The following is a 12621-nucleotide window of genomic DNA, read 5'->3' as shown; positions in this document are numbered from 1 at the left end:
TCTCTGGCTAATCAAAGTCAACCCATAATCACATAAACATCTGTCACAGCGGTAAAGGAAAAAGGCGTTATGACCCTTTCTTCAGACTCCTAGAGTCTAATTATAGCATTAACTAGAAAGAGTCGCTCCATCGAACACTTTTGTTCAAACTGAGGTCATCAGGCGACTAATAAGGGATACTGTGGACAGGGGCAAAACGGGACATGTGCAGGGAAATCTTCAAATCAGGTGGTTTACAAAAATATAAGAACAGCCTGCTTTTTTTTCAAGGATTCTTTCCAATAAAATCAGCTGCTTTTGCTGAGTTTCTAGCTAATTAAATGATGGAGAGTCAGTCAGAGAGAAAGACATAGAGGGGAGAGAAAGAAAAGAGAGAGGGAGAGACGGACAAGACAGAGAGGAGGCACAGAGAGAGAGAGACAACAGAAAGAAACAAAAATAAATGTCAAATCAGCTACAAAAGCAAATCACGGCCGCGTCATCGGTGTGATGTCGGAGCCACCACAGGCCAGCGGCCGTCAACGTGCCCGGTAGCCAACACGGTATGAACAGCACCAAATGTTTCATCACTTTAACACCTGCCTGGCAGAGAGAGTTGCTCATGTGGTCAAACGGAATTTAAAATTAAATTTCTATTCAATGGCGAATAGCATGAACGGCGGGATCTGCCTACCGCTGACAAATAACCAAACTGAAAGGATCCAAGTTGTTCTCCAACACTCGCGGCGGCCACTCTCAGCTCTGTCTCCCTGATGATCGCACCAGCGACTGTTCCCTCTCCAAGCGCAATGCTCAGGTAATCAGCTCTCAGAGGGTGGGCAGTGTTTGGGCTGTTGTTTTACATTGCCTGCAATTAGGTGCCCCTTCCGATTGCAACACCGTCCTCCCTCTCCATTCTTGAATGCCGGGCTCTCGGTGTCCCTCTCCTGGCCGACAGAGACTTCTCTAAACTCGGCTTCTCGACCTTGCCCCGCCATCCAAGATCTTCACTGGCTTCTTCTGCCCATTTTCCACACGCCTCTTCAATCATCAGACTTATCTCCTTCCACTTTAAATACTTTCAATTATCCGGCTTAAACCACCCGCTGAGATGGAGAATCTCCACTTGAAACGACCCATCCCTTCTTCGTGACTCTCCCACCAGTGAGAACATCCCACCATCTTCCCTGTCCAGCCCTCTTAGGATCTTGTATGCTCAAATAACGTTGCCTCTCATTCCTCAAAACTTCAAGGAATTCAGGCGCAAACTGTCTTCTTCTTTGGCTTGGCTTCGCGGACGAAGATTTATGGAGGGGGTAAAAAGTCCACGTCAGCTGCAGGCTCGTTTGTGGCTGACCAGTCCGATGCGGGACAGGCAGACACGATTGCAGCGGTTGCAAGGGAAAATTGGTTGGTTGGGGTTGGGTGTTGGGTTTTTCCTCCTTTGCCTTTTGTCAGTGAGGTGGGCTCTGCGGTCTTCTTCAAAGGAGGCTGCTGCCCGCCAAACTGTGAGGCGCCAAGATGCACGGTTTGAGGCGTTATCAGCCCACTGGCGGTGGTCAATGTGGCAGGCACCAAGAGATTTCTTTAGGCAGTCCTTGTACCTTTTCTTTGGTGCACCTCTGTCACGGTGGCCAGTGGAGAGCTCGCCATATAATACGATCTTGGGAAGGCGATGGTCCTCCATTCTGGAGACGTGACCCATCCAGCGCAGCTGGATCTTCAGCAGCGTGGACTCGATGCTGTCGACCTCTGCCATCTCGAGTACCTCGACGTTAGGGGTGTGAGCGCTCCAATGGATGTTGAGGATGGAGCGGAGACAACGCTGGTGGAAGCGTTCTAGGAGCCGTAGGTGGTGCCGGTAGAGGACCCATGATTCGGAGCTGAACAGGAGTGTGGGTATGACAACGGCTCTGTATACGCTTATCTTTGTGAGGTTTTTCAGTTGGTTGTTTTTCCAGACTCTTTTGTGTAGTCTTCCAAAGGCGCTATTTGCCTTGGCGAGTCTGTTGTCTATCTCATTGTCGATCCTTGCATTCAAGGAATTCAGGCGCAAACTGTGGTCTCTTATGAAAGGACAACTCTCTCAGCCCAGGAATCAACCTGGCGAATCTCCTTGGCATTCCAATGTTGGAATGTCCTTTTTTAAGTCAGGGATAGTATTTCAAGTGAGGCCTCGGCTACACTTTGGGCAACAGCAACAAAGCCTCCCTATTTTTAAACTCTAGCCGTTTTTGCATCCATGGCCAAATTGCTACAGGCCTTCTGAACCACTTGCTGTCTGCAATTGTTTTGTGATTCATGCAATCACACACTGTGCTCTGAACTTCTTTCCTGTGCAGTCAAGCATTATTTAGATAATAATCCACCTTTTGGTTCCTCATTCCTTGTCAATCAATCTTCAACTTTCCTCTTGTCAGATCCAATTTATACCAATTGACTTTTGTCTTGGACTCCTCCCTCTTTCTCCAGTGTTCAAGACACCTTCCTGTTTTTTGCTTATACCTTGAAGAAGACCTCACATTTCCCCACATTAAGCTCTGTTTGCCAGTTTTTAGTCCACAGACTCTATCTCTCTATATCTTCATGCAGAAGTATCCAATCCTTATTTACAAACATGCCCTTCCACCTATTCTTGTATCATAAGTAAATTTGTAAACCTCAACATTTCTGGAGTTCACACCGTCTTTAATGTAGTGCATTTTCCAGCAGTGCTCCAACATGCCATCATTAAGGACCCAGTATTTCTCTCCACATGCACCTCCCAATGATGGGCTGTATTGCCTTCATCCAGTTAATGGAAACCCTTCCTCCTTCACCTTAGCAGATGTTGAAGTTCCCACCTCTGTTCTGCACTGCAGGGATCTTTGACTGAACATCTTCTGGTGTGTGTCCTGCAGCCTGGATGGTTCATATGTTTCTTTACAACAGGTATTCGCAACCTTTTTTTGGTCTCTGGCCCCTTCAGGACTGCTCAAAGTTTATCAGCTGTTTAATTGGTTTCTTCCGTACTTTTCTCTTGCTGACCACATAAAATATATTTTGTGATTTCACTCCATGACCCCCCCTTAATTGTGCTCTGGCCCCTGTTGAGAATGGCTAGTTTCAAAGGAGCTCAGTACCAAGCAATAGGTGATGAGAGCAACACATTGACAGTTCCCAATACCAATAAAGTTTAAAGTTCAGATTTATTGACATCACATACAACCCTGAGATTCTTTTCCTGTGGGCGAGGCGGAATTAACACATATTGGGAGTGCAAAGAACTGGACTCAACATACACATGTAAACAAATAAAGAAATATCAATGCTGTATAATGCAGAGAGAACAAATCAATAAAGTGCAAAAGTTAGAGTCCTTAAATAAGTCCCTGATTGAGTTAGTTGTTGAGGAGCCTGATGGTGGTAGCAGTGAGAACAGAGCGTGTGCTGGGTGATGTGGATCCTTGATGATTGCTCTCCAATGGCAGTGTTACTTGTAGATGTTCTCGATGGTGGAGAGGGCTTTGCCTGTGATGTCCAACAGATGTGATGCAATAAGATCAGATGATGGAGGGATAGCTGCTGTTCCTGGACCTGGTGGTGCAAGGCTTGTGGCACCTAGAACTCTTTCCTGAGGGCAGCTGTGAGAACAGAGCATGTGCTGGGTAGTGTGGATCCTTGAAGATTGCTGCTGTTCCCCACGAGCACTTTTCCCCATATATGTTCTCGATGGTGGGGACGATTCCTGGGCTGTGTCCAACAGATGTGATGCAATAAGCTCAGCATAAATGGAAAGCAGAGTTTCATTCAAATAGTCTACTCACCAAAGATATGAACAGATGCAAATATCACTTAAGATCAAACTATTTTTTGGTAATGGAAAAAAAAGATCCCTGTCAATCTGTCAATGAAGTGTAACAATGAGCTTGACTTTCCTGTAGGTATTATTGAATCTCACTGAGACCACTCATCTCGTAACTCGACCCAGGCTGGCGGTTTTTGCCTTGTAGCTGTTTCCAACTTTGCAACAACAAAGCGTCATTTCTGATTGATTTCTTTCCAGCCATAAAATCCCATCACAAAACATCAGTGTCACCAGGGCCAGGGTTTGCGTTTCTGGGCTTTGTGCCACTAATATCAATGTGATTTGAAGACCATAAGACATAGGAGCAGAAATAGGCCATTCAGCCCATCAAAGATGCCCTGCTTTTTAATCATGAGCTGATCCATTTTCCCACTCACCCCCACTGCTTGGCCTTCTCCTCATAACATTTGATAACCTGGCTAATCAAGAACCTATCAATCTCAATTTTGCCATATTGTACATTATTAGATTTTGGAACTTTAGCCCCCACTGCCCATATTGTTATCCTTCATGCTTTTGATGAGCCTTTGCATTAGTCCAGCACTCAACATACTTCGCAATAAAATCAGCCATGTCTCCAAGGTGGGATTCTGCTGGTGAGGGAAGGTTTGACACTCTAGGGTTCTGGTTGATACCAGTAAAGATTTTCCCTGTCTGAAAAGATTTTATTTATTAATATATTATGGAGCAATGAAACCGTAAAACTGTGCAGAATATTTTGTCATGTTCAGTGTTTTTGAATGACGTGAAGGGCTTATTTTTGCTGAGGTATCACTTTGCAGTGGTTTGAGTAAAGCTGCCACTCATTTACCAAACTTAAATAAAACAAGAACATTGCCTTCAATTGAAGGGGCAAGCTGCCAGTAGGTTTCCACAGTTGTGATCATGTGAATGGAATTGAGCAGACACAGAAACCAAATCCAAACTGCTTCATTTCAAGGCTATTTGGGGTAAAATTTCCCAATTGTAGAAACTCTACTCCATGAAGTCAATTTCTTACGCTGTTGAATTGCTTAGGAAAGCGGGGATTTTTTTCCTGGGATGCATTTAAAATCACTTGGTAAAACTTGATGAATACGGTGAGGAAATGTCACCATTCCTATGAAGCTCAGGTTCTGCAATTTAATTAACCAATTGATGTTTTGGTGAACCTGATACAAAACTCTCAGGTTACCCTGTGCAGAATTTCACCAGTTATGTTAAAGTCTAATAGGGGGATCATTACAGAAGGAAGAATCGAGCCACAGCATCACGAAGTACCCTGGAAATTAAGAACAGGTTTGGGATTGCACTCTTCTGATCAACAAGAGAAAACAAAAAGAATGAAGAGAGAGAGAGCAAAGGAAAAGTGTCCACACGAGAGATCTGCTAATATGTCTTCTGTCAGGTATCAATCATCTTAGTCAGAGGTGTTTTGATTAGGCTCCACTGCAAATATGGCCCAGTGGCTCCGTGTACTGGCTTCTCGACACAATGCATCGGTGAGGGGGCTCAGTAGTGCATAACCCAGGACCATATGATCATTGATACACAGGAGGCCATGAATTGGATAGAACTTTAGAAAAAGGGAGATAAATGTTTCCCAGTCCTAGTTTTTTTTTGCACAAACATTCCTGTAATAGCATTCATCCCCCAGTTTATCCCTCTATTAGCTCCATCAATGTTGAATAATTATACCCAGAACTCAGTGTTAGGTCTCAGCCCAGACCAGCCTCACCGAACACAACATTTCTGCATTAGAGTCAGATCAGAGAACTCAGTGACAACTTTGATCAGGTTGAAGCAGCTTTTTCAGATTTAAGACTTATGTAATAAGATCAAAGATGACTGTAGTCTTTACAGGAAAGTAAAACCATATTTAACTGAACCAATGCTTTGAGCTAACAGGGTAGAAACTGCTAGCGAGCTCTGATGGGTATTTTCTGTACGTCTTATATTTGGGTTGGACAGTGTGACAACCTTCAAAATATTTGACATGCTGCACCTCCCTCAATGGTGGCCTTTGAATTCATTTTGAAAAGGTATGAATTAACTAATCCTGATTCCCTGAAATGCTGAAGATGGAATAAGAACCTACATCTAAACAGCAATAAAAATGTACAAAAATTATCGATCAAAGATTAGGAAAGCATCCATGTTGTAAACACAACAGCACCTGTGCAGAGCAAATCTGGGTTAATGATTCATGTCAGTGACTCTTCCACAGAACTATTTGATGGTTCTAATTTATTCTCCACAGATGCTGCCCGGCCTGTTGAATACTCCCCATTCTTCGGTTTTCATTTCAGCCTTTCAGCACCCACATCACTCTTTAGATGAAAATCTTTTAATACTACATTTAATAAAATCCTGTGACTGCTGGTGTTAACTGTAGACCATGTGACTGCTGGTGGTAACTGTAGACCATGTGACTGCTGGTGGTAACTGTAGACCATGTGACTGCTGGTGGTAACTGTAGACCATGTGACTGCTGGTGTTAACTGTAGACCATGTGACTGCTGGTGGTAACTGTAGACCATGTGACTGCTGGTGTTAACTGTAGACCATGTGACTGCTGGTGTTAACTGTAGACCATGTGACTGCTGGTGTTAACTGTAGACCATGTGACTGCTGGTGTTAACTGTAGACCATGTGACTGCTGGTGTTAACTGTAGACATGTAACTGCTGATGTTAACTGTAGACCATGTGACTGCTGGTGGTAACTGTAGACCATGTGACTGCTGGTGTTAACTGTAGACTATGTGACTGCTGGTGATGGCTGTAGAGATTGAGGGAGATAATTCTATAGACAAGTTGTAGGAAGCCAGAAAACATCTTTTTATAAATTTGTCATCCTGATGTCAAAGTTTATCTTCTCCCTTTTAGTTTTAATGCTAATTTGCTTCCCAGCCTCATGTACTTAACATGTGTCTATGACCAAACCCATCTGTATGTGCGTGTGCCAAGAAACTGGGGTCTGCACCACGTGTGCATTTCCGGATGCACCAATTCGCCAATGAATTCGGAGCTTAAAGTATTATTAAATGTCACATTTCTGGAAAGGCTCCCAAAGCAATTGGCAGACAGACTAATTGTCTGGGCTGTATTGTAGGAGAAACTGGTGTTTTCCTTGTGTGAGTCACTGTAGGTATGCCTGCAAGGAGGGACAGGTGGAGCAAGTAAAAGCACAAAATGCTGGAGAAACTCAGCAGGTCAAACAGTGTCCTTTATGTAGCAAAAGTAAAGAAGCATCACTGATGTTTCAGGCTTGAGCCCTTCATCAAGGTATGAGAAGTTGCCGGTTAGCGTCAGAACAAAAGAGTGGAAGGGGGTGTGGCAGGGCAGAAGATGATAGGTGGAGAAGGGAGGGAAGGGACAGCAACACTGAGGGAGGAGGGGAAAGGCAAGATTCTGTTGGTGAAAAAACTGGAAAGGCAGGGAATGGGGGGAGGAGGAAGAAAAGGCGAGTAGGTTTAGTGGAAGGAGCCCAGACAGAAAATAAGGTGTTGTTCCTCCAATCTGTGGATGGTCAGGGTGGGACAGTACATAAGGCCCTGGACAGACGTGAGCGTGGGAGTGTGACCTGGAATTGAAATGGTTGGCCACTGGGAGGTCACTGTGGTTGCTGAGTGAAGCGATCTCCCAGTCTGTGTCCGGTCTCTCTGATGTAGAGAATGCCACAAAGGGTGCACCAGATGCAGTAAATAAGTCCTCTGGATGTACGTTAAGTGTTGCTTCACATGAAAGGCCTGTTTTGGGGCCCTGGACCGCGGCGAGGGAGAACATGTGGAGGAAGTCATTATTATACCTGGTACAGGGAATGCACTAGATTAGATGTCTCTTTGGCTCAACAAGGAAACTAGTAATGGCAAAATTGAAAATAGTAAAACTGGTGTTGGTAAAACTGATAATGAAACCAGCCAGACGACCCAGACCTACCTCATGCAAAGCTGATGACCCTGATCTTTGTATCCTATAGAGTGAATCAGAATCAGAATTTATTGTCATGAGCAGGTCATGAAATTTGTTGTTTTGTGGCAGCGTCACAGTGCAACATTTAAATAAACCACCTTACAAAGTAATTAAAAATAGTACATGAAAAGTCAAAGTAAGGCAATGTCTGTGGTTCGTTGTTCATTCAGAAATCTGATGGCAGCGGGGAAGAGCTGTCCTTGTGCTGCTGGGTGCTCGTCTTCAGGCTCCTGTATCTTTTCCCAATGGTAGCAGAGTGAAGAGAAGGTGGTGGGGAGGTGGGGAGTCCTTGAGGATAGAGGCTGCTTTCTTAAGACAACACCTCTTGTCACTGTCCTCGATGGAGTGAAGTCTGATGCTCATGATGTCGCAGGTTGAGTTAACAACCCTCTGGAGTCTTTTCTTGTTCTGAGCATTGGCATTTCCGTACTAGACAGTGATGCAATCAAGCAGAATGCTCTCCATGGTGCATCTGTAGAAGTTTTTGAGTCTTTGGTGACATACTAAATCTTCTCAAATAGTATAGTCACTGGCGAGCCTATAGGTCTGGTTCTAGTTCCTTCCATTCACCCATGGTCTTGTTGCAGAAAACAGAACTCTGCCATTATTAGCTCCGTCCACACACATTGTGGTGGTGGTGGTGATATAGTGCTGTAAAGCATTGGTCAGAGGTCAATCACAGGACCTTGAGTTCCAAAGAGGACCAATGGAGTCTCCCTCTCCCCACCCCCCCCCCCCCCCGCCCCGAATCAATGTGATCTACTGGGATTGTTGTCTGAAGAAGGCGCACAAAATCATTGAGAACTCCTTCCACCCCACACACAACATCCTTCAGCTGCTCCTATCGAGAAAGAGATACAGGAGTATCAGAGACAGCACCACCAGGCTGAGGAACAGCTTCTTCCCACGGGCAATGAGAATGGTGAACCGCCAAAGAAATGTCTTGCACTAAACTTCTGACACTCTAATATTTATTAGACATTTATCTGTGTATATTTGTCCTGCGTATTATGTCTGGTTGAGTGTCTGCGTGTTTTGCAGTGAGGATGGGAGAATGCTGTTTTGTGGGGTTGTACTTTAGAAGACTACACAAAAGAGTCTGGAAAAACAACCAACTGAAAAACCTCACAAAGATAAGCGTATACAGAGCCGTTGTCATACCCACACTCCTGTTCGGCTCCGAATCATGGGTCCTCTACCGGCACCACCTACGGCTCCTAGAACGCTTCCACCAGCGTTGTCTCCGCTCCATCCTCAACATCCATTGGAGCGCTTACATCCCTAACGTCGAAGTACTCGAGATGGCAGAGGTCGACAGCATCGAGTCCACGCTGCTGAAGATCCAGCTGCGCTGGATGGGTCACGTCTCCAGAATGGAGGACCATCGCCTTCCCAAGATCGTGTTATATGGCGAGCTCTCCACTGGCCACCGTGACAGAGGTGCACCAAAGAAAAGGTACAAGGACTGCCTAAAGAAATCTCTTGGTGCCTGCCACATTGACCACCGCCAATGGGCTGATATCGCCTCAAACCGTGCATCTTGGCGCCTCACAGTTTGGCGGGCAGCAACCTCCTTTGAAGAAGACCGCAGAGCCTACCTCACTGACAAAAGGCAGAGGAGGAAAAACCCAACACCCAACCCCAACCCACCAATTTTCCCCTGCAACCGCTGCAATCGTGTCTGCCTGTCCCGCATCGGACTTGTCAGCCACAAACGAGCCTGCAGCTGACGTGGACTTTTTACCCCCTCCATAAATCTTCGTCCGCGAAGCCAAGCCAAAGAAAAAGAAAGACTTTATGCAATCAGATGATAATAAACTTGAAGTAAAGAACCACAAAGTGCACCCCTTTATTTGCAATGCTTCGCCTCACATCTGTTGTCTTACTCAAGAAGTGAATTTCTTGTGCTAGGTGGCAGTGACTGTCACTTCATCAAAGTGGCATCCACTGAGCATTCATCCTGAAGCCTGCACACATACAACCCTTGCCCTCATATATTAGGCAAAATTCTGAGGCCATTTGACTCATTGTGCATGTACTGAGCCTATTGAAATAACTCTCTAATTTGTCCCATTCCTTGCCCTTTCCCAGGAAGTGGATCAAATTGAAGAGATTTGACTCTCTGACTAGGTTAGCAATTGTTTAACTGCAGGACTGTGGAAGCTGCATCGTCAGAGATATTCGAAGAGATGGTGAATACATTTTTGAAACCTAGATAACTCAGGGCTTCAGGGAAGTGACACAAAAAAGGTGATGATGTCTGGGACAGATCATATTCTGCAGTGGAACAGGCATGAGGGGCCGATGCCTGCTCCTGCTGTAATTAATTGTCCCATTCTATATTGATGGTTATGAATGAACCTGTAATCCACCAGCCAATCAGACAAATTCTGCAGAGTGGCTGCTTGTAAATTGTTAACCGTTCTACTTTTCACTTGGTTCTGTTATGGATGTGAGCGAAATTCTCTTTATGTATCGCAGAATCCCAGAGTAGTAAATAATGATGAAATTATACAATGAGGCAAAAATATCAAGAAAATGAACTGGAGATGTCTCCGATTCACTCAAAGAACTCCCTGCCATTTCTGCAAGGTTTGAATAATTTCTAGTTATTTAATTATCAGCTCAGATCTTCTGCAGGAGAGGAAACAGGTAATTGGTTTGCCCTGTCCATATCATACAATCCAATGAGCACCACTGCAATGCAGGATGAAATCAAATGGGAATCTTGCATTCCTGATACATGACCATTCACCTGTGCAGTGAGCAGGTTGTAGCTAAATTCTGGGTTTTTTAAAATATTTTTGTTTCTCTTTTTCAAAAATATACATAGTAACATTTAAAATATAGAATATATTAAGCTTTTTCTCACAAACACAACAAACAAACAAAAAACAGTCCATGCCTCCCCCCTATACATACAGATCCGATCACCATCAGAGCTTTAAATGTATAAAGTACAGTTGCAGAATCTATGTTTTTGTATATATAATAGTTACTTTTATGCCCTTTTATTGTTCCTTTTTATTATTGTGTCTGGGCCCCTATGTGGTCCAGGTCTGGCTGCCAGATCTTTACAAAAGGGTCATATTTATTCTTTAAATTATATGTGATTTTTTTCCATAGGTATACAGCTGTTCATTTCCATAGTCCATCAGGATATAAGTAGAGGGGAGTCTGATCCAAGTGATTGTGATACATTTTTCTTGCTACCGCCAGTGCTATTTTTATAAATGAGATTTGATATTTGGTCAATTTGTTGCTTATTTTGACAAAATGGCCTCACTTTCACGCATGTAGAAAAGTTCCTGTCTCAGTCCCAAATCTGAAACACATCTCTGAAATTTTGGCTTTTGATCTGGGGTAAGATAAAATTGGTGTAAAGAATTATTCTGAACCCATCCATATCTTGCATTTATAATTGATGTCATACTGTCGTTACACCAATCTGACCAGCTTCTTTCTGAAATCACCACCCCCAAATCTATCTCCTTTCTTTCCCTTGACCTCTGCAACCCTGGTTTTGCACTTTCGCTCTGGGAGCAGAGTACATTTTTGTTATAAACTTGATATATTCCCCATCCAGACTGTTCATTTAATTTCAGATGGGGTCATCATTGGTCCCCATCTTTCTCTGAAGTACGATCTAAGCTGGAGAAAACAGAAGGTGGTCCCATTGGCCACTCCGTATTTGTGTTTTAATTGTTCAAAGAGCATGAGTTCCTTCTGTGTAACAGTCTTTAATATATCTTATACCTTGGTCATATCACAAATTTAATATTCTACTGTTCATGTTCATAGGCAACAGCACATTTTTACACAATGGTGCTTTTATTGAAATCCCTACTTTTTTATAGACATTCATTAATTTCTTGCCATGTTCTAATCATATGTATTGGAATGGGGTTTTCCATCTTTTTCTTTAGTGATTTGGAAATCTATTTATAGATAAAGTCCTTTGCTTCCCCTCCTCCATTGAGTACATTCCCATCTGAACCCAAGATGGGGGGGTTGTCTTCAGTGAAGAAGGGTGCAAGAAATCTAGCCTGTGCATCTAGGTAATATTTTTGATATCTGGAAATCTAAGCCTCCCAGCCTGTAGTCCCATGTCAGTTCTTTCAATGCAATTCTTGGTACCTTATTGTTCCAGAGGAACTATCTAATATGGTTGTTTAGTAGCTTTTAAAAGTTTTTAGGTAATGGAATAGGCAGCAATTGGAAAAAAGATATTGAAATCTTGTCATCACTTTCATTTACACACTTTTAATTCTTCCCACCAAAGTAATCGGTCAGTCTCTCCATTTTTGTAGGTCTCCTATCTTTCCAGGAAGATAATTTAGTTTGTACAGATTTTGCAAGTTATTGTCAGTTGCTATTCCAAGATATTTTATTCCATCTCTTTTCCATTGAAATTTACTTCCTTTTTGGTACCTTTCATATTCAAAATTTGTTAATGGCATTATCTCACTTTTATCCATATTAATTTTGTATCCTGATATTCTTCCATATTTTTCTTGTGTTCCTTGTAATTTTTCCAAAGATTTAGCCGGTTCTGATAAGTTCAATTGAACATCATCAACAAATAGATTGATTTTGTTTGTGTTCTTCTTACCTGACTTTGAAGCCCTTTATATCCAGATCGCTTCTTATTATCTTAATCACTAAAATAAAAAGCGCTGGAGACAGGGGGAATCTCTGTCTACTCAAATGGAACACTGCCAACCTCTGATTATTTGTTATTATTTGAGCTTATGGTTTAAGGTATGAAGTTTTTATCCATTTTATAAATGTTCGGCCTATACCAAGTTTTTCCACTGTTTTAAATAAAATGGGCCATTCCAAA

The 12621-nt window shown here is 43.1% G+C and overlaps 1 long non-coding RNA gene across 1 annotated transcript; it reads left to right on the top strand.

Moving 5' to 3' along the window:
* The first annotated feature begins 460 nt into the window (after nt 1-460).
* LOC138737528 (uncharacterized) lies at nt 461-6172 on the top strand. The gene is made up of 3 exons (XR_011341000.1): nt 461-796; nt 5054-5213; nt 6066-6172. It is a non-coding gene; the product is annotated as an uncharacterized lncRNA (long non-coding RNA).
* Nucleotides 6173-12621: the final 6449 nt, after the last annotated feature.

Source organism: Narcine bancroftii, chromosome 6 (assembly GCF_036971445.1).
Source record: "Narcine bancroftii isolate sNarBan1 chromosome 6, sNarBan1.hap1, whole genome shotgun sequence".
NCBI classification, from domain to species: Eukaryota; Metazoa; Chordata; class Chondrichthyes; order Torpediniformes; family Narcinidae; genus Narcine; species Narcine bancroftii.
Note: the sequence above shows the minus strand (reverse complement) of the source record. Positions and strands in the feature narration are given on the sequence as shown.